This window comes from Corvus cornix, chromosome 4 (assembly GCF_000738735.6).
Source record: "Corvus cornix cornix isolate S_Up_H32 chromosome 4, ASM73873v5, whole genome shotgun sequence".
Lineage (NCBI taxonomy): Eukaryota > Metazoa > Chordata > Aves > Passeriformes > Corvidae > Corvus > Corvus cornix.
In genome coordinates, this window is record NC_046334.1 from 39,334,604 (window position 1) to 39,361,275 (window position 26,672).

Here is a 26,672-nt window from a genome sequence, read left to right on the forward strand (position 1 = left end):
CATTCACCAAGGCGACTGGCATAGCAAAGTAATCTGTGTGTCACTTTTCATTAATCATGCTACTTTCCTCTTCATGAAATTCCAGCAGATAATTGTTACTAAATGCGATTTGCAACACTCTGTGCTGTGGTTGAAGGACCAGAAATAGGCAAACAGATAAAAACATTGTTTAGCTTGCAGGCAGCAAGTGTTTGCTATTCAAAGGTATCAATGCATAAACATTGATTTAGCCATGAGCTGACACTTATAAAGCATTTGCTGTTTCCAGAAAGCCCTGTGGACAGGCTACGTAATATGCAGGGGCAAATACTTTTACCTGTATAGAAAGGTTAGATAAATCAGTTTTCATAATGTTAAACTGCTTCAGCACTGCCATAGGTCCCAACAAAGGACACTAAATTAAACATTTGCACATGTGGTAGGAAATGTGTTCCCATATAAGTTTGCTTATGACTATATTGAGCAAGTATTTAATTGAGTTAACAGTTTTATACTTTTAGTTAATCATTATTTAGTATTTATTTAATTAATGCCTTTTCCATCTCTAAGAAATTTTTTCATGAGTCTTCTCTATGCTCTGAAATTTCTAGGATAAATTTATCTCCATTTCCATCTGCACCTTGTAAACTTCAGTGAAAACTGAGAGGTTTTAGAAACACACCAATGGAATTCCAGAGAAGGAGATTCTTACATGTTTGTCTCGTGGCCCAAAGATGCAATTTTGTTCAACACCTGGACAGATTCTTTTCTGTCACAAAAATTAAACTGATAAGAGTTTTTAGAACTTGTTTTGTTGTTCCTTAGCAAAAGGCAGAGTTTGATTGCTACTCATGAAATAGGATTGCATTCCCATACTTGTGCAAAATCTTGATCTTACTGACTTGCAAGTTCAGAGAGCAAAAACAACAGTGAAGTAAACTACAGTTTTAGTGTGAACGTTTTAGATCACCTACATCACAGAACAACTGGTCATGGAAGTGTTTTATTTACCAGTTTTTCAAATGGGTTTAACTTGTGACTTACAGAAAATAAATTAATGCAAAGTCAAACAAAATTCGGGACTCAAACCTACTCACATCTCAAATATATAGCAAACAAGAATTTACAGCAGTACAATTTCTTCAGAATGTGGTTTTTAAAGGTGACTGGAAGTGCCTGCATTTCTTTTGAAATACCACAGAAGAATACCATTATTAGTTGCAGGCTTCTTATGTTTAGATATAAGTTGCTGTAGAGTTTAGTCAATTCATGATTATTCAGGGTAGTAGTACAGAATAATTCAGATAAAGAAAAGCTTTTGACAATGCAAAAATGCACAAATGAAATTCAAAGACTATATAATATGAGAATGGAAAAAATGTTTAACATTGCTGAAGAACCAATGTGATAAATTATTATGAAAAGTCTTCATTTAAATGGTAAATAGGGTCCATATGTATAGCGTGATCATTTGCTTTGAAAATGGTGACTGATGGTACCAGATCGTACATAGATCAGATGCATACCACTTCTGATTTGAGCCTAATTTAATCTGAGCAATCAGAATAGGCAATAGAATTAAACAAATCTAAAGTAATAGAGCTATGACACGAAAGTACTGCTTGATGTTAGTAACTCAAATATAAAATAGGTTTCTTGAATTTCATAGAACACAGTTTTCTCAATATGGCATTTCTAAACATGCTTACAATATATTCACTTCAGGAGATTTTGTTTTCTGAAAAATCTATCCTTTTTCTAGTATTGGGCCATGACAGAATTTACATCTTTCCAGATGCAGATGTGCCTGTTTTGTATTTAGTAACCTCACCTAAAAGCAAATTTTTTTTGGTATAAAAGACATTGAACAATTAATTTCTATTCATGCCTATGAACTTCTATCACATTCCCACTCTCTTTTCCAGCCTGAGAAGTCCTGGTTTACTAAGTAATTTCTTGCATGGAAGCATTCATTCTTGAATAGTGTCCAAATGGGATACTGTTGCAGTATTTAATTCCAACTTAAGTGTCATCTGCTAGTAGAATATTCTCTGCCAACATTTCTCTCCACCTCTTAATAAGAACGGTAGTACTGTCTAAAAACCAAAAATGAGTTCTCAGGTACTTTCTAGCATATGTCTTTTGGCTTCTCCAGCAACTGGTAAATTCAGTTTTATTCAAAGGGTCTGCTATTTGCTTTTATTTGGAGCAGTTGGGTGTTAAAGGTTTATCTTTTGCAGCATAGAACATTATCTCTGCTGTGCATGAACTGTTTTCAGTATTCACCCTACGGTCAAGCAGCATGAGCAACATTCAATAGAACATCGTGTTTCTAAGAGGAATTAACAAAAATCTTATGCAATGTTAAAGAGAAAGGCAAGAAGAGTTCAGAGAGTCTGGATTTTTTTTCCTTTTACATATTTCATTATGAAAATATCTGGCAATTCTCACTTGCTAATTCTTCGGAAGTTGTTGAGGTTAAAAAAAATCCAACAGGCACCTAGGCAATAGCTGACTGAATAGTTATGCCATTCATTTTCTGCTTTTGGCTTTATGGTATGTGGAAGAATGAGGGTCGGAGGTGAACTAAAAAGTGTTTTCTTTCATAATGGCTTCTGGCATAGATTTCCTAAGGCTAATTTAAGGCATCTTTATCTAAACTGAAGCGTTTATATGACTGCCTACATCAGCCCAGTCCAGTGTGCTATTTGTGGTTTATAAATATCTGTGTACGTGCATACAGTTCTGCAGAACGGAACTTTTTCCCAGATACAAATGCAAATTACAAAAGTATAGTACCTTTAGCTAGTATAATATAGCAGATTGATTCTATATTATGTGGAACATCTTGCCATGGATTACTTTAGATACACGAATTTTCTGTGGTTCAAAAAACCTTCTGTAACTTGCAGAAGGCTGGGAGCATCATATAGGATAGTGTTCCGATGTTCTCACCCACAGCTCTTCCACTCTTGGAAGCAGGATTCATGATCAGCCTTCCTTAGAAGACTTTTACAAGAGAGATAATATGGTAATGAATGATGTCGATTCATTTTTGCAGTGCTGAATTTTCTCCTTCATAGGTAGAGCTGTCACTATCAAAATTGCATTTCATGCTTCCCCTTCTCAATCAGGGAATGCTACTTGTTAGTAAGTAATCTTGCATATTGACATCCCTGTAATACGATGATCTTTGAGGGTGTATAATAGGTTAACTTTGGAGAGTAACTTTTAAAGCTTCTAATGGTATAGATGAAATTTTAGGTCAGAATGCAGGACAGGGTAGTACGTGAAAACATTGCCAATTGCCATTGCCTGTGGAACTCAACTGACTCAACTTTAGGGGAAGTTTTATCTGGGTTGCTCCCTGACCCCAGAAGCAGTTTTTATCTCAGAGGAGTTACAAAGAATATTTTTAAAACATAAATAGTGCTGAGATTTTGAGGAGATGTAAAATGGACATGTGAATAGATTATATATAAGGAGATCTGGTGAGTGCCAACTGTCAAATATGTGCTCAGCCAGAAAATGCGTGGCATAGTTTTAGTGCTTAGTAAGAGGGTTGGGATGCATGAAACAAATTTACATTTTCAGAATGGCAATGATACTACATCCAGGTGGATATTTAAATAAGATAGGGATAACTGAATTTTTTTTTTCTTCAGAAGTTATTAAATAGTTCTTTAAAACTGCTCATATTTGGAGATCCATGTGTTTCAGTAGGAACTACGTTTGTGCAGTATTTTGCAATATTTTTGTTGTCCCTCTGTCCCAACAAGGTAAATCTTTCTCAGAAAACTGTAACAAAGAGGAAGAAAAATTTCAACAGAGACAGCTTGGCATTTGCACAAGCTGGAACAAAGTGGCTGGCTGTACTTAGTGCTATACAAGTGTCAGAGATGCCATTCAGAAACTTCTGTAATGCACAACTGAAGTCCTAGCTTTGAATTTACTGATTGTACCGCTGCAACCCTATCTAGGCTGATGGCCATGAAAAAGAAAGGTAGGCAATAAATACACAAATATAATCTTGTTTATTATACTTCTCCTAATTAGTAAATGCAGAGAAAAATCATAAAATGAATTAAAATTAATTGAGATTTATAAGTAACTGGATCAAACTAAAACTCATTTTTAGACACATAAGACTCCTTGGCATTCTTTAAAAAGAAAAAGATTTAAAAAAATTGCAGTGAATATCAAGGACCTGGAAAATAAATCCTTGAACTACAACCTTTTCTGGTTAAGTTCAAAGAAAAGAACTGCAGAAGACTGTTCAATTTCTCTCATGACATCTGTTTTTGAACACGTGAATAGAAAATCCATTTGCTTTACTCTAAGTAGGAAAGTTTACTGGTATGGTCCACCGAAGGAAATGATGACCACAGTCTTGGTAGAAATGGTAGATGGAAAATGATATTTCAAAGTTGATATGTTCATATGTTTTTGATTCAGAAACTCAGAGGCAGAAATCCCTTTTTTAATTGTTCAATAGCACCTGTTCAAAATAAACGTAGTTATGCTCATCATCTCGAATTTCTAAAAAACAAATAAACATTTTGTCTATTAAATTTTAATAGCTACATTTGTTTTAAAGGGGAACAATATGGGAAATATTCTATTTTCATTAGATGCTACAATCAAATACTTTAATAAGAAGTATTAAATTTTAGTATAAGAAAAAATTTCTATAGGGAAAGTGAAAAAAGATTGATGATTCTTTTTTTATCAACTTTTTTTCCCCCTCTCTGCAACCCAAAGAACAGCTTCCATTTTCATTTTCAAGAAAATTCAGTTGAATACTGTAAAAGATCGTCTATGAAACATCTCACTTTTTTTCATTTACCAGGTGGAATTTTAAGCTTTTTAGAGTATAATGGTCTATCAGTGCTGTATCAATTGTTTTTTTTGCATCAGTTCCCCAGGACCAGGAAATGCTGCAGCCTTTTCTTTATTCTAGTTTGATAACTCTTAGAATCATGAACTGTCAATGGCAAGTGCTCTGTAAGTTATTGCCAGACAGTGAAAACCTTCACGCTTTCGTTTGTGTCTAAAAATATGAGTCATTTCACTGCAGTCATATAAGGTTTTCTTTCATGCTAAGGACATGTTCACTTATTTGAAAAACAATCAGGTTTTTGTGAGCTGCAGAGATAAAGCAATTTCAGAAAAAACAAACTGAAGATTTTTTAAATTATTTTTCTGACACAAGTACATACAAAATTACTTTTTGTTGTTAAGAACACACACAAAGTGCATTGAGGGAGAAGTTACCTAGTCAATTTAAAACTGAAAAACAGAGATGGATTGGTGTAAAAATTATATTTTTAAAATTAAATGGTTTGCATATGCAATGCAAATATGCATTAATAGTATTATATGAAAAAAGTACCTGCTGAACCTTTACCTGGCCATATTATTTATTTAGAGTCTTTATTGATGTCCTTTGCAAGCTAGTTTGTGGTTTTGCTTCTTTTGTGAATTATAAGGTAATCAATAGCTTGTAAAAGTAAATAATGTCTCCAGTCAGTGCATTAGATAGCTATTATTTATCCAAGATCTCACTTCAGCTATGGAATTTTAAAAGTTGCACTACTGTAACAACTACAATAATTCCTTTAATTATACTGTAAGTAAAACAGAAATTGCATAACCACTTTTTCTATCAGATTTCTCTGAGGGCTATAATGATTTAAGGAGCTTTTACTGTACTGTAGTGGCAAAGACTATTTTATTCATTTAAAGACTATAAGAAAGACAACTGTAGACGTATAAAACCACTGTATAAACATCAGCATTATGGAATAAGTAGATTTCCATCAGCAAATAACATAGCATTATGTAAATTTTTTTTTCCCAAAAAACAAAATCTGTTTTTTTCAGTGTTTCTTTCAATTTTGGATTATTAACATACATCTTTCCTAACTTTGGTGGATAAACAGCCTTGGCTTGTATAGCCATTTCTGATACTGTGACTTAGAGCTTTAATTTGATTCTGATCCCTCAACACACATCATGTGTTCAGAGATGCATAAATTTGAATTTGGAGGTTGCCTGCTGACTTCTAAGTAAATAGGAATTTATGCAGGCACCAGCATTCTTACAATTATTTTGTTGGTTATCTTGCTGGATCACATTTAAGAAGCACAAGAATAATCTGAGAAGTAAGTATATGTGAAAATATATTACTGTAAAAAACTGTATGGCTTTTATCTCTGTAAACTATAGATTATAAAATTGTTTTCATTATTTCAGAGATTGTGGTAACATCTCTGGCTGGGACATCAAGAGCCTATCAAAGTTTTCTTTGTAAAAGTGTCTAAAAGATCAAAAGACTCTGGAACATTCACCCTGTGTGTGGCATTGCTTTCAGATTCTCCCCTTAGGTAATGAAGATTTTATCTCAATAAAAGATCCTATCTCTGAAATCTGCTGGAGTTACAACTTCTTGGTTTCTGGTTCCTCCGTAGTTTTTCACAGTTTTTTAGCTCACTTTTGCTCACACCTCTGTTTTCTTCCATAGTAGAATCTGTTCTTCAAGAGTTTGTTTCCCACTGAAGCTGTGTGTAACCCAAAAAGGATAGTGGTGTTTGGATCCTCCCTTTCCCTGGCATCATCCCATTCTCCTTGCCAACACTGCTTTCTTTTCTGCATCCCAGTCTCTGAGGTTCAAAGAAAATTGCTCACCTTTTTTGTGTTATCCTTGTCTCTTGTGTGCATCCTGGCTGTCTCTTAATAGAAAGATACATGTTGTACGTATGAGCTACTTAAGCAGAATTAAAAATCTTTAAAGCCAACTTCAGGAATCTTTACTAGACATCCTCTAATGTTCACACATTTCTTTTACTGCATCTTTCCAAAGATTCAAGCCCATCTGCATAAATTCGTTACCTGGAAACATAACAATTTTAGGCAGCTATCAGACAGTAACAATAATGAGTTGCTTTAACATTTTCCCACTTCCAGTTACTTTTTGAACTACTTTTTTTTTTTTTCCCGGCAGAAATCCCCCTTTTTCTATCACAGCTCCTGCACACAGAGAAGCAAAAAACAGGTACCTTCATAGCTTATTCTATATTAGTGTGGTGTTTCCTCTCCTAATGGGATTTCTCAGCTTTCTTTTAGGTAGCTTTAGTTCACTTACCCATCACAGACTTTGGTCAAAATTGCTTTAGGATATGCTTTCTGCCTAAAAATTGAGAATTCATTAATGAAATCTAATTTTTTTTTTAAACAAGCTCAAGGGTCATAATGACTTTGGCATATAAATTGTCCACAAAACTGATATAAGTAGCTTCTGTCATCTTGTCTATGACAATTAAAGACCTGCCACAGCTAATTACACCACATACCAGTGATGTACAGCTTCTTTAGTTTCCTTTCTTCTTTACCTTGACAGAATTCTTTTAACAGAAACTTAGTGTCAGTTATGTTCTTTTTTTGAACATGCTACTAGAACATGTATTTTCAGATAACTGAAAACTACTATATGTAGAACAAAGTCTTATTTTATTGTATGCAGATGTAGTGCTTTGCAAAGGTGAGAAAGTCTAAACAATGTGAATCTGTTCAATGTTGAATGTTATCGCTCTCATCCCTTTCCACCCTAAAATGATTTTTTCTTTAGAGGGCACTTATACAAAATAAGATGCTTTCTATGCCATAAGACCCTAGCAATGTCTTCTCTCATTACTATAATTATATATGTATTTCCCCTATATAAGGGAAAAATTTTAATGCACAACCGTTTGTCACAAGAGACATCAACAAACTTATTCATATTAGGACATGAACCAATTAGCCCTGTGCATTCCATATGAATAGTGCTGTCACAGGGTATAAATATAAAATAGAAATACTATGATATACACTGAAATCTTACCAGGCTCAAACAAGTATCTTAATTGTGCAAGTAAAAAGAACTGCTGTAACAAGGGGCATTGGTGCCTGCAGGCAAGTCTTTGATTCTATACCTTTCCATCTTGTAACATTGTACACTGAATATCCTTGTAGTCTTTCTCAGCACAACCTAAAAAACCTCAAATAATTACAAAAGGCAAGAAGAGTATCACCTAGCTGCCATTGTACAACAGATTGTCCTGCTGCTGGTATCACTTAAAAATTAGGTGGACAATACTAAAGTAGTCATTCTTGCGAAAGTGACTGAACATACTTAAAGAAAAGAATTTATAACGGCTATCAAAATGTGTTTTGGTAAATAAATCTGGTCTTTGATAAATACATTTATTTGCAGATTAAATACTATTAGAGTCACAATCCTTAATGAAGTGTCAGTAAGTGACCTCCTGTTTTCATGGCAGCCAGTGCAGCCAGAACATCTGTCTTGGGATGATTTTATGATAATACTGTATTCCCCTATCATCTGCTTTATGCCCAGAAATGGGTCCCACAGCTTTAAGCTGGATACGAGGAAAGCAGAGGGGCAAAGCCAGGAAAATTCCTCAGCTCAGTTTGTGTTCAAGCTCACACACACTCCTCCCCGTTCTCACCGCTGCAGAGCCGAGAGAGTGGATCCCTGCTTTTAGCCAGCCAGCTGGGGCAAGAAATGACTGCAGACCAGCATACCTAAGTGCTCCCATAACTACTTCTTCTGGAACTGTTTGGCCTAGCTCTGATCTAAGAACCAGATCAGCGGACTCCGTGGACCAGCAGGGAGGCGTGGGGACACCGCATCCCAGCCTCGGACCTCGGGAGGGGCCGCGCCAGCTACAGAGGGGACTCTAAATCCACCAGCTTCCTCCACACCAAGGAGATTTAATATCTTAGCAGTTACTTTTTTCTCTTTTTTTCCATACCCTGCAGGCAATTTGTTTATTAAATAAGTAGGTTTTTTCACTTTCATCCAAGAAAATTCCTTTTGCATCAGTGGTGGAGGGAGTGCTGAAACCTGCCTTTTCTTTAGAGGAGACGTTCATTTCAGGACATTTCCTCCTAAATTTGTCTCAAACCAAGACAACATCCAGTACAAAAATCCCTCTGCCAGGTGAGCTTTGAATATAAGCAGTGCTGTCCGACATGTTTTGAATTCTCCTTTGCAAGGGCAATATTACATAAGTTCAACATGCCTTGATATCCTGGTGGTATGCAGAGCAAGCAGAGAAACCTGACAGAACTCTGATTTCTTATTAATTTTTAGCCAATTTAACAAGTTGGTTCCAAAGCCCTGAAGTGTTAGGTCCCTTTTAAAAATAATATATCAGAATTTTGACCATCAAATAACTCTCAAATCTGCATGACATCCAGTTTTATTCAGTGATGCCAGCCAGATGCTGTACAACTCAATAAGTGGATCAGCTCAAGTGGGACCTGACATATAATGGGTTTGAACTACATTGACTAGTGACTAAAAACCTGTGGGTGTTTGACTGATAAAGTACCATTGCCAGTTCTCAAAGATATAAAAATGTTTGTTTGGGGTTTTTTTGTTTGTTTTTTTATTTACTCTTTTGCAGGTTTTCTGAACATAGGAAGGGTTTGGGATTTCTTCTTTCCTTTCATAGGTTTAATGAGAGCTGGAACATGTAGAACTATGTACAGAGTGAAAACAGCTAAAATGACAAAACTTTAAAGCTCAAAAATCACGTGATCAGGATTTACGAATACTAGAATTAAATTTGTCCATGTAAATTTCAAATAGGTGTTTTTTATATATCATATGCTATAATCTTCAGCTATTCCTTCTTTTTTCCAGATCATCCCTTATTCAGACCACAGGAGCAGGCTGGGATGACCAAACAGCTTTTTCAATCACCCTGGCACAAAGAGTGGTCCAAGGCATTTTGGACTATATAGTTGTTACCCTGTGAGCTTTTGTGTGATACTTATGAGTTTTACACATTACTATCCATTTCATTTAAAACCCCACCTGTGGGGCAGTAGATAATTATCTATAATTGTCATAGGAACCGGAGCAGATGGATGGGGCTGGGTCAAAGACTCAGAAGCAAAATGAGTGATTTACAAGGAATCCTAGTATAGATTATTCACACTTACTCCAGAAAGTGCAGTGCTTAAAAGTTCTCAAGTCTGCTATGGTTTTATTCATGTGCTCTTATCACCACTACTGTGGTTCTGATGGCATTGCACAGGAAACTGGCCTCATAAGAGCTTGAGATTTCACGTTCTTGTGCTCATTTGATGGCAGCACATACACTCCATCTTGATTTACGGGTCAGTCTTGTCTATCCATATGAAAGCTAGTGAAAAGTAGCAGCTTCCCTTTTAGCTACCTCACAGATAAAAATACTCATTTCAGAATTTTGAGTGCCTAGCTTGGAGTTAAAAACTTCAGCAAGACTCAGAAGTCCAGAAAGTTATATTGTTTCAAGGATATGTCTAAAATTCTGTGTCAAACAGGCACAGGGACTAAAGTAAAAGAATCCAGTGATCTGAGAATACAATTTAAGATGATGAGCCCTATTTGTGCAGAAAATCAGAATCGTATAGGTCTTTATATGTTCATGACACAGCTTAATTTACAACCATGGAAATGTTTGAAGTTGTGAATCTTCATCATTCTTTAAATTGACAACAAAGTTTCAAGCCAGCTCCACAGATCCAGAAACAGGGAATACACCACTTGGTATCAATTTTGAGAAATACATTTTAGAGGATGTGCAGTACCCTGTAGGAAGTCTGTGATAGGATCTAGAATCCATTTCTACACAGAAAAAGTTTAATAAATGGAAAAGTCCTTCTGATAGCGTCTGGTTTTTTTATTACACATTTTGCAAATTCTGCGAGAAATCTGAGAGGCATCTAATGACTAACAGCACCCTGCACTAAGTGATCCCCATTCATGCCCAGAGCACATTCCTTGCTCAGTGAGGCAGAAGAGCTTTGGGAAAAACAGTATAGGATCATGCAAATATGGAATATATCAAAATGCAGATACCCAAGAAAGAAAAATCTCATTTCTCAGAGTTTGCTTTTACAACTGCAGTAATTTTCCTTGTGATCTTTTTTACTTTGGTTTGAGCTTTTCCTGTTCCTACAAAAGAAAAAGGTGACTGAAAGTGGTTAGGTGTTGTTGTAAAAAACATTAGGTTTATTTTTTCCCTTATCCTTATTCTGGTGGAAAGGGACAGCACATAAGGAACAGCTTGGTTTCACTTCTTCAAGCTTCAATAAAAGATACAGAATTACATAATGTCATAATCATGTTTTCAGTCTATCAGAAAACAAGCTCTCAGAACTATTTTGAGATTTGTGCCCTTGTTCACATGCTAGTGGGCTTTGGTTATATTACAAATGATGACCACTAAATTACCATTACAACCCAGCCAAAGACTACAGAAAATGAGCATTAAAACAATACTGGTTAATAATAATTACATAAAAGTGATTTTGGTAATGAATTTAGTTTCTGCTGACTTGCTAGATAACCATATGGTTAACTTCAGAATCAGTCAAGAATTTCCTTGGACTTTACTTAACAGGGTGACATACAATTTAAGTACATGAAGTGTGATAAATACAAGCTGTCTTGAGAAGATCGCTCTGTTGACTTAGATAATGATTGAATAAGAGAAGTGTAATAACAAATATGTGCACAAATATTTCTACTTTAAAGTAGAAATCAAGCCAGCCTGTTAGAATTATCAACAGAAAGTTTAGTATGGTTAACACTTTCCTTAGTTACATACAGTAAGCAGAAGCAGTGTCATGCACACAGAAAAACATTTTCATGCTTGCTACAAGCCACAGGGCATAGGCAACCAAAGATACGGTTTCTGTATTTTACTACTGGTTTACACCTTTAACGGATGCAAATAGAAAGCTGAATGTTGTATTACTCCTGTGGTACACAAGGATGCCGCTTTAGTCAGACTGAATACCACCCTATGAGGTTATTTTTATTTCAATTTTCTTATAAGACAGTTTACAAATTTGTAGTCTCTAATGATGAGAAGGAGATGCTTTTACAGATCACTGCTTGCCTAAAAGGACAGTTTCACCATCATTGTTCAGATTCCTTTACTTTAAGTCTAAAGTGTAAACTAGATGTTTTACTGCATTGTCTAGACACAAAGGTCTATACAGAAACAACGTACAGAAAAGAAACACTGACTTTCTAGTGAACATTTTCTATCCACATGATTGCTTTGCAACAGCAATTGTAGTGATGTGGTGCTTAATCATGACTCATAAAGCTGGGATAGCCTCCAAACCAGAAGTGTGGTACTTGACTGTCAACAGCTGGGTTACCACTATAAAAATGACTGCCAGGTTCAACTTGACCACTTTTGCAAAGTTAGGTTGATGACAATTTTTTCTACTTTTCCAAGCCTTCAGAAAAATCTTTCCCACTAAGTGCTGATGCTTCAAAGACATACAGTTAACTAAGTACCACTTTGGGCTGTGACCATATTTATCAACAATAGGAAGTAAACAAAGCATATTTATGATTAGAAGTAATTTTTAAAACAAATTTAAAAGCACTAAGTCTGCTACAGGTTTGCCAATGAAATACTACTGCCAAAGTTTGTGGCATTAACGTTCATGAGTAGATGATAGTAATAACAACTTTACTCAAATGTTTCAGCTTTCCACCATTTCTGGGGACAGGGAATATGTTGTGTTTTGCTAAAGGATACTTCTGCAGCCAGAGAACACAGTACTGCTGGAAGGCTGTGTGCTAGTGTCTTCAAGTTCCTTCAGTGCTCAGTTCAAGCAGATGAGGGGGGAAAAACCTCAACCTCAACTTAATTCTAGTAAAGTATTTCAGTTAAGGTATTTTTAAAAATCAAAGGGGATTTAAACAGCATTGACTAGACTAATTATAAAGGCGGTCAGTAAAAGTGGCATGTACAACTACACATTATGAAAATTAATAATTTTTCCTCAGTTTCAATATTCAGGTGAAAATGGGTAAAAAAAACCATAAGAAAAAAAACACCAACAAAAAAGACAAAAAAAACCCAAACAAACAAAAAACCCCACAACCAAACAAAAATAAATAACTCACAGGAAAACAAATAAGCAAAACCAACAAAACAAAACAAAAAGTAAAATAGAGAAAAAGGGTAGAGTTTTCATAGATTCCAGAAAGAGGATGCATGAGAAATGGATGTGGCCCAGAAAGGGGAGATGGGCATAGGCTCCCATGGTTGCAAAGAGACCGGAAACCGTGAATAAGATTGCAGCTTAGAAAGAAATCTCCCAGGTGCAGATTCATTGTTTCATCAAGTTACATCAGCTGGTGAGCATCAGAAAAAGATACTCACATCTTCCCCAACACCCCAGTGATCCAGAGAAAGATCACTACATTGCAGTAAACGGCCCTATTGCAAAGTCTGGTGGTTTTTTTTTTTTTTCTTTTTTTGTCTATAAAGACTCTAAGTGTATTACCCTACCCTGACTTGCTTTTCTTGGTGAAGAAAAGTAACCTTAATGAGGCTTTTACTTTCCTCCCCTTAAACTATCAGCCAGCCAGCCCGCCCGCCCAAGTGGGGAAGTGCTCATTTGCTGCCCTTCTCTGGTTTACTGCTGCTTAAGCAGTGCTTCAACAGCTGGTGAATTAATTCACAGGTGCTAAATAGTAGCACAGAAAAGCTGTAGTAGCCTTGCTTGAGCTTCTTCCTGATTGTAAAGTCAGGGAACTTTTCAGGTTTAATGTCTTTGGTATGTTAAGCTGTGTTAAACTGCATGCTTAAATCTAAGGGGGTGAGATGTGTTTATGTTTGAAGGCATCATATTTGTTTTGCAGGTTTGCTCATCTGTTAGAAAATGATCTCTGACAAGGTGCTCTTTTTGTCTGTGAGGGTCATTGAAGGTAGGCAGTAGAGTCACCTTTATTTTGTGAAGCAGAACGGGAAAGGGTAGGCTAAAAATTGCATTCTAATGCTATGTTATTAAGCCCCATATGTTGCAGCCCACAAAAAGATGGTGTTGAAGAGAAATGTGCTAAGTTTATTGGGGAAAGAACAGATAGCCATAGAAAGAGAGAAAGAGCTACTTTTTTTAAGTTTATAGTTGAGGCTGCAGCAACCTTATGATTGTAAACAGGAATGCTGATACAGGAGCTTTTTGCAGTGAAGTGGACTTAATGTGGAGAACAGATAACAGGCAGATTTTTCTCAGAGTACAAAATATGTTGTGGTCCCTCGTATTCTGTATATGTGAAATTGAGGGGATTTTGAGTCTGTCAGCAGAGAGGTTATGGAAAGGAACTGGAATTAATTTCAGTACTGGTTTCACTTGCACATGCTGTAGACTATCAGCATAGTACATAATATTTCTCAGTCTACCTGTCTGCTTCTCAGAAAAGAAATTATACCTGTCATTTATTTTCCTATTACGACATTTAGGAAGTATGGCAAGGGTGGACTATATTAAAAAGGTATCAGTAGAAAAGGAAGTGTAATGATCATTCAGATTTCTGAAAAAAAACATATCCTTTAACATAGCTTTTGTGTTCTACAGCAGAAGGGGGAGGGTAGGGAAAGGCTACAGCTCAATCCAGATCCTGTACTTTTAGCTGTAATTTATTTTGTCCCGTAGATAATCCCATGATCAGCTGGATTCCCATATATACCCTTAGCTGCAAAGCTTGAGTGTATACCTTACCAGCAAGAAAAAGATAGATTTGTTTGTTGGGTTTTGTGAATTTGCTACTTGCAGGGTAGATAATTTTTCTTACAATATGATTTGTTGATATATGATGATGGAACTGGCCTGTTTTAGATAACTTCTCTAAAAAGGAATAAATACCCAGACACTGATGGCTGGATCACTGCTTTCAGTACTAGGTTGCTGTAGTACATAGCATTTTCAAGAGTCATCTGTTTTTCTTTTTTAAAGTTGTGTATCATCACTTATAAATCATTAGTACCAAAATGCCCTTAAAATTCTTCCTACAATTTTTGCCTGCACATTTACAGTGATGCTGCCTTTAATTACAGGACACAGGCTACTTCTTAGCAAATCAATGCTATTTTAAATGCTCTTTGTAACCTTAAATAAATGTATAACATCTATTCAGTACAGTATAAAGGACTTCTCCAGATGGCTTGATCATGACAGATAACCTTATTTATTGTTATGACAGTACAGTGGCAAGCTGCACCTGTGGTCTCTTCCCTGGTCTGTCTTGCAGGCTTCTATTTCAAGTGAAAAAACCTTACCAACACTTTGGCAGGATTGAATATAGCAGTTGACCTAACTTCAGGCTGAAGCTATGCTCTCAAATTCTTGCTCCAGTTTCCTGTCAATCACTCAGTTGTTCATCCTTTATACAATCTTTACAAGTGTTTTCTTCAGATAGAATATGCCACCATTTCTTCTTTTCCTTTACTGTTCTTAGTCTTAATACTAGGACACTGCTCCCTTTGCTGATAGGGTGAACCTGGTGAGCCCAACTGTAAATTTTGATTTTGTCTCAGTGACACATTTCTGTAAGTTTTTGTGACAAAGATCAAAGTTACAAAGGGTATCTCCCTATAAAGACATGTGTTATCCATTCCCTGCAGAAACACATCACAAGTACAGGAAAGGTTGATCACAATAGGTTCTCTTGCCCAGGTCAGTGGAACATGCAGGTGGCTGAGCTGCAGGGGATGGTGATAAGGCTATATAACATCAGGGAAGCTGAGAAGGAGTTAAATAGCTGTTTCCAAGTACAGTCTGCAGTGAACCCAGAGCCTGCAGCCAAACAGCTGAAAACTTACCCCAACAGCACACACACAGTAGGAAGGGGGCCAGTAATACATAAGAATGGAAGCTTGCAATGGCAAGGACCAGCAGGAGAAAGACACTTCCTTGAAGCCTGAGGTGCCCTTACAGAACCTGTTCACTGCTCTGCAAACTGAAGAGGAAAGACCTGTCACCTCAGGAGAGCTGCTGGGGCTGAGTAATGCAGTCCAATCTGCTCCCTGTGCAACAGCCAGTGCAATAAGAGGCTACAGGTAGGAGATAGCAGGTGACTCTTCCGAGAGCTATAGGTTGCCATTTGGCAACCTAAAGTGGCTTCCAGAGAGGTGTGCTGCTCCCTGCAGCTCGTATCAGGGATGTCACCGAGAGACTGTAAAGCCTTACACTGTCTCCTGGCTACTATCCATTGCTGTTGTTTCACGTGGGCACCAGTGATACAGCCAGGAGCAGTCTGAGGAGTATCAAGCAGGATTACAGAGTCCTGGAAGCAGCAGTAAGGGACTCTGGAGCACAGGCAGTTTTTTCACCAATCCTGCTGGTCAGAGGAAAGGGGTTTGAAAGGGCTAGCTGACTCTGGTGAATTGACAAATGGTTACAGGGCTGATGACACAGCCAGGGGTCTGTTATACCATGGGACTCAGTTTGAGGAACCTGGTCTGCTGGGGGCCGATGGAGCCCATCTATCAGAGGAAGAGAACTGCATCTTCATTCATACATTTGTCAAGATGTTGAAGACTTTAAATGCACCTTTCCCGGGAAAGGGAATTTTAATCCATTCCACTCCTACCAGCTTGATGCCAGTGCCAGCAATAGATGCCCAGAAGCCTGCACAGGTATCACAGATCAGCAGGAGAGCACCTGAAGAGTAGAACAAAGGAATTGCAGCTGCTCCAGTCAGCAAGTTGCCTTCATTGGGGGCACAATTTAAATGCCTCTATGGAAGTGTGTGTAGTGTGGGTTTAGACATGTGCGTGCCTGTAGGGATATGATCTTCCTGGCATCACAGAAATGTGTTGGGGTGGCTTCTGTGGCTGGAATATTGGAATGGAAGGATATAGGCTCTTTAGGAAGGACAGATATGGGAGACCAGGAGGTGGTGGTGTTGCCCTCTCTGTGACCAGCTGGAGTGCATGGAGCTGTGCCTGGGGACAGATGAGGAGTCAGTCAAAAGCTTCTAGGTCAGGATAAAGGGAGCACAGGGATAGATGAAATTATAGTGGGGGCCTGCAACAGGCCACCTGACCAGGAAGACCACGTATATGAAGTGCTTTACAGGCAGATAGGAGCAGTCCTATGTTTAGAAGACCTGGTTCTCATGGGGTGCTTCAACTACCCCGATATCTGCTAAGGGGACAGTGTAACAGAGCATTAGAAATCCAGGAGGTTTCTGCAAATACATTCCAGATCATAACTTTCCTCTCTAAATGGTAGAGGTGCCAACAAGGTATCCCTGCCCATGGCTAGAACTAGGTGGTCTTTCACATCCCTTCCAACCTAAACCATTCTATGAGCATGGCAGCGTGACTCTGTGCAAGTGACCACAACACTGCTTAAAACATATTATTCTCTCAAATTTAAGCAAGCCCAGGTACTTCCTATATAACCTCAATTGTTTCTACACAACCATGTTTCACTCTCAGTATCTCTCTTGCATCATTTTTCCAATGCTGCCTTAATCCCTTCCTTTCTATGAGATTTTTTGTTATCATTTTAATAGCTTTTTTGAACATAAAATTCCAACAAGTGAAAGAAACCTGTTAATCAAGCTGACATCAGACAGCCAGAAATTTCACAATTAGTAGTTCTTTTACTCTTGTATTATTAACTCTTGGAATTTCTATATTGTATTTTATCTGTGATGATTTTTTTTCTAGCAAAGTTTTATCCAATCAGCTGTAATGATATCAGCCAGCCCAGTTGAAGAACAATAAGTATTTTTAAAATATTGCCTCCTTTGTCCCTCAAAATTAATAAATAGTTTTATATTATCATGATATAATAATATAAGAATAAGACCATAATGTTCTTAAGTTCTTCAGTTTTTAACTATGTAAGAATATAATAAAAAGCAATCAAAAATTGCCCAAACAATAATGAAGAAAAGAAAAATTTTGATATAATTTGTCTATTTTCTGATATGATCCTGTGAATAAACACAGAAATTGAGATAAGGAAAGTTAAGAAAAAGTTAACAAATAAAAAGGTTGATTTGGTACCAAAATGAGGCAGCAAAATGCTGAAAACCAAGTTATCACATACAGGTGTATCTTAATTTAAACACTGTTCTCTTATTCATTAGTCAGCAGTGGTTGTTGTCTTGACGGTAGAAAACATTGTGGTTCTGCTGTCTGATTAATAACTTCCATTTGCAATTTGGGTGTTGCTGACTACAATGGAATCATTTTCAAAGTGACTCCAATGCTGTATGATAAATTGATGGATCTCAGGAAGAGGCCTTGATCTATAGACAGTGCTGGCCATGGAGAAATTACTCTCTGTTTGTTTTGCTACTTCTAAATTTCAGTTAAATTTTAATTAATTTTTCTTTATACTTTTATGTCTTCCAGTGCCTTATTACACACTTCTGTTTAGTTCTTGCATAAATACTTTTTCTGTTGTCACTACAATTTCAGCAGAAACTACTGAAGATAAGAAATGTTACGAGGGTTGAAAGCTACATATTATGTTTATTGGCTTATCTCCACCCCTTGCGTGAGCACATTGATATCCATCTTGAATTTCGGATTCTTACTATTTTTCAAGAATAATCAGATGTTTTATCAGTTAACAAAGAATAAGCTGTGGTCCTCAAATTCCAACCACATAGTCTGTTTCTAGATTGAAAGCTAAGTATGTGCACTGCAGGCTCCTTGACTCTGATCACACATTGAAGTTCATTTTTTATAGAAGACTCTGAAATTTTCTTAAATGTTAGTTTAACTGGAGGAAAGAACACATCTATGGTGATAAATTAATCAAATTTTTTTCATTGTTCTGGTCTCTTCTTGAGAAAACAAAAATGTTAAAGCAGGATAAAATTATTAATTTTTTCCCCAAAAGACTAAAGTATTAACCATATGAGAAACAATAAATACAATTCAGTATAAATAGGAAAATATTTGTACTTTTTTTGTGTTATTAATTTTGTGGTAGGCAGCAGGAAAGGCACTGATCAGTAGGAATAAGGACCTCTGCACAGTACTACCCATCAGCTTTTGGCTGGTGTTAGAGAGGTTGGGAAATCCCTGCTCATATCTCCAATAGCATCTAAATGTGCAGATACATGTTCAATGCTGCACTGAAATTTATTTATTAGGCACCTCTGAAAATCAAACTGTAGGATGTAGATTAAGTAAATACAAGTACTCACCAACATGTCCAAGTTAGAAGTTTGGTGCTCAACACACCCACAACAACAAGTGCAAAGGTAGAAGCTATTCTAAGTCTGATTGGATATCTAGGAAGTGCATTTCCCTTTCTTTGCTGCAACAGAGGAAATTTTGAACAAGGCATCGAACTTTCAAATTTCAATGAAGGGTTTAAAGTTGGCCAGGAGGGAGTCTGAAATAATTTTAGTATTGTTCCTCTTTTTGATTTTCTGTTCAATATAACTTGCTATAGAACAGTCTTCACCGTAAGAAACATTTTCTAATTGCTATTTTTCATTATTCTTTCCATTTGAATTAATCTAGCTTTAAGTTACTTTCATGACAATACGTGATGCCATGTGGTTCTCAGCAAGTTTTGTGTCAAATATTTAGTACAACTGTGTTGACATTCTGCCAGGCTCTTGGTGAGAGCTGCTTGTAAGAAGTCTTGTAGTTGAATCTGATTCAGTTTAAGGCAGGTCACAAATCTCAGTCACAGTTCAGTAGATCACCCAGATTTTATTGTCTGAGTTAGCCTCTTTTTATGGCTGGCTTCCAAAACAGCACATTGGAGTATGAGTTCAGAAGAGGCCAACTAGGAAACATGAAGGATTGAGAAGGCACCATGCTGCTAACATGCAATCTGTACTTTGCTAGCAGTCCTCTGCTTCAGCTCTTGGCATTGTCCCTTGTGAATAACAAGAAATTAAACCATTATAAAACTGATATAATTGTTCAGAGGAACAAAAGTTCTCTGTCTCTTCTGGAGTTTAGTGTATCTATTATCTCTTCCATCTTCTTAATCAAGAGAAGCAGCTGACAAGAAGTGTGTTAAAGGTTACTTATGGGAAACCCCAGATAGCAAGACTCAGCACTTTTCTTTACTTCAGAGAATATATGTGACAAGCCCTGGATAAATTCCTTTTTCATTTAAAACAGCCTACTCATGGTACCAGCCAATATTAAACATGGCCTTTCCTGAAAACTGTTATCATGTGAAAAATAACTTAGACCTACAGAGAAGTAAATACCAGATTTTGTAATATGCATATATCCATAGCAGTAGCATGTACTCTATTTTGCAGAATGAAAGTTGAACTTTTAAATAGCAAGTTTCGGTGTTAACATTCTTAAGAATGTATTGGTGTGTACTGCCAGCTTATCTGATAAGCTGAAGAAGTCTGTAGAAATCTACTAGTAAATACAGTAATATTCCAAATCAGTACATCCTAGAGAGTGTTTCTGTGCCTATTCTGTAGAAAGCAATTCTTGGCTGCAAAAAATTTACAATAAAGCGTTTGGGCATGAAATATTAAAATATTTATTAAAGGCATTAAAGTAAGTTTTCTGAACTACAGTAGCATAAATTATTGTCCACGTTTTTCTGAATGTCTTTAAAAGACTGATTGCTCCCTTGCTATAACGTTGCTTTCATCACTCACTGTTATTTAGAATAAAACAATTTAAACAATCTACCAGCAATAGCTACAGCTTTTTTTGTTGTTAAATTCGGTGCTGTTTTTCATTACTCCTCAGGTATATTGATTAGATTGGAAATTTATAGCATGTGTTTCTCAAACAATATTTCAGAAAAATATCTGTCTCTTAAATGTATTTACAGTAATTTAGTAAAAGACCATGAAATAATAGCAATGAAGAAGGTCATAACACTTGTTCTACTATTCCTGGTGAATAGTAAATCTTAGTCTCCTTTTGACATGCCTTCCTATTCTGCTCTTTTTCTTTGCAGTAACCTTTAAAACTATTATTATTATTATTATTATTTATATAATTTTAAGTATATGTTAACTTTTGTCCTTCAAGAAACGACAATATTTTAACACTGAATTTTTATTACTGTTTTTTTCTTCTTTATTTTCATATTGGAGCTTGGTTTTTTTGTCTTGTCTCATCCTTCCTAGATCAATATGAGTGCTCTTTTGGTTTTTTGGGGGTTTTTTTGTTTTGTTTTATTAGGACATTATATTTCTTATTTCACCCATAGCCAAACAAGGTTTTCCTTGGTCTCTGGAATGTAGACTTAATTCTTCTCTAAGTTTTACCCCTTTTCATGCTTGAGTTATTAGCTGACATGTTTTTTTTCCAGACCAGCTTTTAAAATTTCTTTTCCTACCTTTAATTCATAAATGATATAATCAATTATTTATACTTTATTTCCCTAGAGAATCCTAGGCAGAATATTTGCTTGTCCTCAGATAAGTCATGCCACAAGGAAAGATCTCTCGGGCAGCAGACACCAGTTAGCCCAGCTGGTTTCTAACCTCTCTTGAGCCCTGACATGTCTCAGGCCAGCCAAAAGCTGCCTACACATTGTATCAGTCGGTGAATGACTGATTCATTGTGCACGCCCACTTGCCCCCTTTGCTGAGTTTGCCTTGGTTGGCCTATTGCACATGCAGTCAGAGACGGGCTGGGCTATGAGAGAGAAATACAGTCTAACTTCAGCTGTGTAACTTCAACATCAGCCTAGCATCAGTAATTTCACAAGGGTCTAATAATCCTGTTGGCATTCATACAGCCTGGTTGAAATCTGAGCGGTGTCCTCAGGGTATTGCAGAACTTGTCCGGTTTTCCAGGCAGACCTACAATACACAATGATACTTCTGCATTCTGAAAGGCAAGCAGTAGATTTATGGCCTTTGCATTGTCACTAATAAAGTCCCACAGCTGTTCATTTCTTACCAAAGAACTAGTTTTGTAAGTAGATGGCACACTGTCTTCTAGACTCTAATTAAAACTTATTTTTGGTCCTTAGGTGTAATGACTACTCTTCTGAGATGAGCTCTTAATTAATGCACAGAGATCCTGAAAGTCCCACCTCTCAACAGTAATGATTGACATCCAAGGATACAAAAATTGCACTAATTGAGCTTTCCATTTATACACTTTTCTGCAGCCAACTCATCAGAAAAGGTAGGAGAACAGATGAGCATACGAACAGTTCCTTTTCAGCCATCTATATTCTCCTGAGGGCAGGGAGAGGGGGAAATCTTGCAGAACTGTGGAACATCTTTAACTATAGGAGTCAACTCTTCAGATTTTAGATGTAAGGTTTGTTTTACTATGAAAATTAGATTTTTAGTTAAGTGATATGCAGTTGAATAATGGGACGGTATTCAATATTAAAAAACAAGGACACCTGGTAAGTCAGTGGGCTATGCTTTGCATCACAAATAGTGCTGTGTAGCAATATATACTTTCTGAACAGAAGTTGTGTGGTATTAAACTGAGACATTTCAATGGGTGAGTAGTGGTTTATCTGGAAATGTTCTCTTAATTTTGACCCACAGTCAGTATCAGAGATTTTATAATATTTGTAAAGCAATTATTTCTTTCTAGGATTCAATTTAATACTTCAAAAATAAACTTTGTGATTAATTTAACTGCATATTTTTCTGGAGTCAGTTAAGATGAAGTCATTGAATAAAGTCCAGTATTCTCCTCTGAGCTGAAGTCCACAAAAAGGTACTGATAAGAACATGGTAGATGGAGAGGAATAAAGGGCACTGAAATGTATCACGGAGATACTTGGCAGAAAAATTGCAGTGCAAATGGTATTTAAGAAGTACAAGAAGCAGCCAAGGGGAAAAAAATGGTAAGAAGGCCAAACATAAAGATTTATCTATGTTTTGAAAAGTAATCCAGGGTACAATAAGAAGATATTCAGTCTCAGAGAACTTTTCTGATCATGTTTTTTTGACTGGATAACTTAGAATACTTTAGCTTATTTACTCTTTATTTATAACTTTAATTTCTGGTGTCTTATAACAAACATCAGTGAAAATGAAGCTCATGAAATAGGCATCAGACTTTCATGAAAGAACTCTGTTCTGTTGCAATGTCTGTATTTTAAATTTACCTGTTATCTCTCCTCATTTCTAGAAATGGGAAGCATTCAAGGTGTGGGGAAAAAAATTGAACATATTTCAGAATGTTTTAGGATTCTAAAAACAAGCCAGCAGTTTAATCAGTGGGGTTAAGCTTGCGGGCTAGAGGAATTACACTTTCTTGGGGAATATCCGTAGTGAAGAAGATTAAAGTATAAATGCTTACTGACATATGCTTAAAACTGGAATAGAAACAGATCTAGCTGGTTGTATCTAGATTAAGAGACCCATGGGAAAAAATGTAAACATACATATTGTGGGCACCACGTACTCTAACTTCTGGGATGTTTTACCTCTCAAGTGCAGCATAAAGGCTATAGAGAAAGGGATTGAAAAGAAAACTAAAGCAGGGATTACATAAGGGAGGTCCTGGAGAGAGAGCCATCCCATCAAAGTAGTACAATAATTTTGCAACATCCCTTTTGTGCCCAGCAAAGTTCTGAAAATGTGTATTTTCTCTGCAAGATTACAGAAGGAGGCAAACTGGGAGTATGGGTGCAGAATGATTTGAGAGTCCAGGACTTTTTATTTCTTCCAGTGAAAATACGAGCACAAAGTGAAACTTAAATTTAGAGTTAAGAGTACAGAGATATAAATGGAGGCTAGAGAAAGAAAAGTGCAAAATTAAAAATAAATTATTAGAAAAGTGGCTATTCTAAATACTCTTTTGTATCTAGAAAACTTTATACTCTTAGGATTAGTGCAAAACTGTTAGTACATCTTCTTTGAGAATATTAATTTCATCTTCTTCATGAAATAATTCTTTGTCCAAAGTAACCCATTGCAAATTTTTATATTTGCCTATAATTTATAATGTTACTATGATTTCCATATTGCATGCATAGAGGCAAAATACCTAGGTTTTAAGTAAATTTTTTTCTTAATTGCTCGACACGCAGTTCAACTTTCTCCAAGTAGCCAAAAGAGTGTGCGAATTACTTCCTCTCTAATCGGGCTACTTTGAGAAAGATGAATTGTTTAAAAAAATTTGGTAGAACCAAAACATGTTTTAACCTGTTAAGGAGAACAAAGATGCTTTTCTACAACATAATACAGCCACTAGCATGTCAAGGTCTAACTTTATTATCACACCTTCAGAAGCTGTGTATTTTTATATGTAAGAAATGGTAAAAGCTCACTGTAAGTTTCACTAGACTGTATATATGTAGAAATAGCTATTAACAGGAAACATATGCATACATTCAGAGTGTTGTCAGTGGTTTTAAACTGTAGTTAAAATGTACTTTGTGCTAATTCAAAATAATAGTTCTAGCTATAACGGCAGCTTTAAAGATCATAGCAAATGTCAGATCAACTGAGGCCAATATATGCCTCTTGCTTTTGGTAATCAATTAGACATTAATGATAGGTATTTCATTTTGAATAGTTGCAACAATAAATTATTCTCAGGATAACATGGTGGAGCCTAGTCTCCTTTGGCTTTTGGAACCAGTAAAATAACAGAACATCAGTCAAGTTAATAAAGTGTGCCCTTATTACACATTCTGCATCTGTACGTAAACTGCCAGCATATGATCAAAGACTGCAGCTGTTTCAGTTATATCACAGTCACATCATAGACATTTTATAGTTACAGCAGAGAGAGTTCCAGGGAAAACCCAGTCACCTTGAGGACATACAGAGTTCAGTGGAATCTCATTAAATTGCACCTTGATATTATATGAAACTGAGTTGGACATCTATTAGGTATGGTATATACAATTTCCATGCTAAAATTGTTTTTATGCATGTTTAATGCATTGCCTATGTCTTCTCAATAAATCCAGGGTTTTGTTCACACAAAACTTCAGAGTTCCATGTTTACATATTTTAATTTTGTATTGGTAGTTGCCAAAACCAAAGGATTATTCATAGCCAAATGGCTGTGTTGTATTGCACGTGTGAGGGCCATGTGAAGGCATTAAAAAAATATGTAATATTAACTAAAATATTTTGAATGCAAGCTGGAATATTAAAGTGTGTTTTCACAGCTGTTGACATATTTTTCCATTTCATCTCATAGAATAACGTTTTGCTTAAGTCAATGGGTTTTGTAATTGACTTTTTACAAAAGTAGAACTTCTCCTAGTCAATTCTTAGTTATAATCAGATGTGTTTTAATAACAACAGATTACCTTTTCTATATTACCAAGTTTCAGTCCAAGAAACACCAAAAGGGAGAAATCTTACTAAAAAGGTGATTCAAATAGTTATTTCTGAAAAATATGTTTTAAGTATTACATAATGTTCAACACAGAGTAGCTAACTGCTATATTGCAACAAAGTTAAACTGGCAACTTCCTTGTCTGGAGTTTGAAAGACTTGGTAACCTCAGCCTCATTGCTGTTTTAATACCACATTAGAAGTTGCTAAAATAGTATAACTTTATCATTTAGATAGCTAAGATCAACAATAAAATATAGGCAGCCACCTAATCTGAGACTTGAATCTTAATAGTTTTACAAAGTTTTGTGGGATTTAATTCCCAAAGCAAAATGAAGAAAAGAAAAAGGTGTCCAAGTTTACTCAAGCAATAGTTCTAATAAAAAATACAACCTTGTGTTTTTAGCTATTCTTCCTAAACCTTCACACTTTACAGATAAAGAAACATCTGTGTATTTGTTCTGATAATTCTCGGTGCATGTACCAAAAAAAAAAAGAAAATGGTTTGTAAAACTAAAATAAGTTAGGTGGGATAATAATCTATTATGGTAACAGTCAAATTGCTTGTCATGTCATGAAGGGTTATGCTTTAATTAAGCAATAAGGCATGACAGAGTGTGAATTACAATGTAATAATTCTTGTCTAGTGTATTGTTAGGCAAGAGGCCAAAGGCCTAGTGCCACTGAATGCTGGAGGAATGAATTATTATGCTGTAATTTAAACAATTCAATATCATATTGCAATAACTGTAAAAAATTACATTTTAAATTTTAAAATACATATTATAATTTTCTATACCTAATTGCTCCTGCAGTAAACTAGTTGCAAAGGTTATCACAGAACAGAGGCATTTTCTATTTAATATATTGCGTTTAGATTTCTATTGCAAATAAACTTTGAACACAGTTGTTTCTGAGACATTTGAAAGATGCTATTTTGATATAATTTCTTCCTAAAATAAACAGAAAGCATACAGTTCTGAGGAACAAATGCTCCCTAAAATCTTGCTTTGAGTTGTAGTCTAGTTCTGTCCCATGAAAAGAAAGGGCTTTGCAAAATTACTCTTACCTAGGAGCCTTGCATTTAGTGTAGGCTTTATCACCTTTAGTTTTTGAAAACACATTTTTTTCTTCTTCCCATTCTTCCTCATCGACACATTTTCAGAAGACAGATCATTTATAGAACCCTTCAAATTCATCTTTTGGACTAATGCTTTTTAAAAAATTGAATTTTATTTTCTTTTTTCCCCCATCTTCAGAAGCAAAGTCAATAAGAAGACAAAAATACAGGATTGTGAAAGCTCCCATTATATTCCTCTGCTACAAAGCACAAAATCAAAGATACTGCAAATGGTTGGAAATGTTCCAAAAAGTGATGAGCATTGGTACTTTTCTGCATTTGCATTGGTCATATGATATAGGTAGAAAACCCCGTGTAGTTAAAATTTACAATGCATAGTATTTCTCACAGAAATATTATTATAAGAAATCATACCTTATGGACCATGTTGTAAAGTTATTTCACAGTTTACATGCCTGACTGGAAAAAGTTCAGCAGGTTCTAGCCTTAATTGAGAGAAGC

The 26,672-nt window shown here is 36.0% G+C and overlaps 1 protein-coding gene across 9 annotated transcripts in view; it reads left to right on the forward strand.

The window, feature by feature from the left end:
• The window catches only part of TENM3 (teneurin transmembrane protein 3), a 1,315,365-nt gene that overhangs the window by 683,121 nt on the left and 605,572 nt on the right, over positions 1-26,672 (forward strand). For all 9 annotated transcript variants that reach the window (XM_039550639.1, XM_039550640.1, XM_039550642.1 and 6 more), the window contains one exon: positions 21,796-21,953. The gene's annotated coding sequence lies outside the window, so the exon portion shown is untranslated. The remainder of the gene's footprint in view (positions 1-21,795; positions 21,954-26,672) is intronic.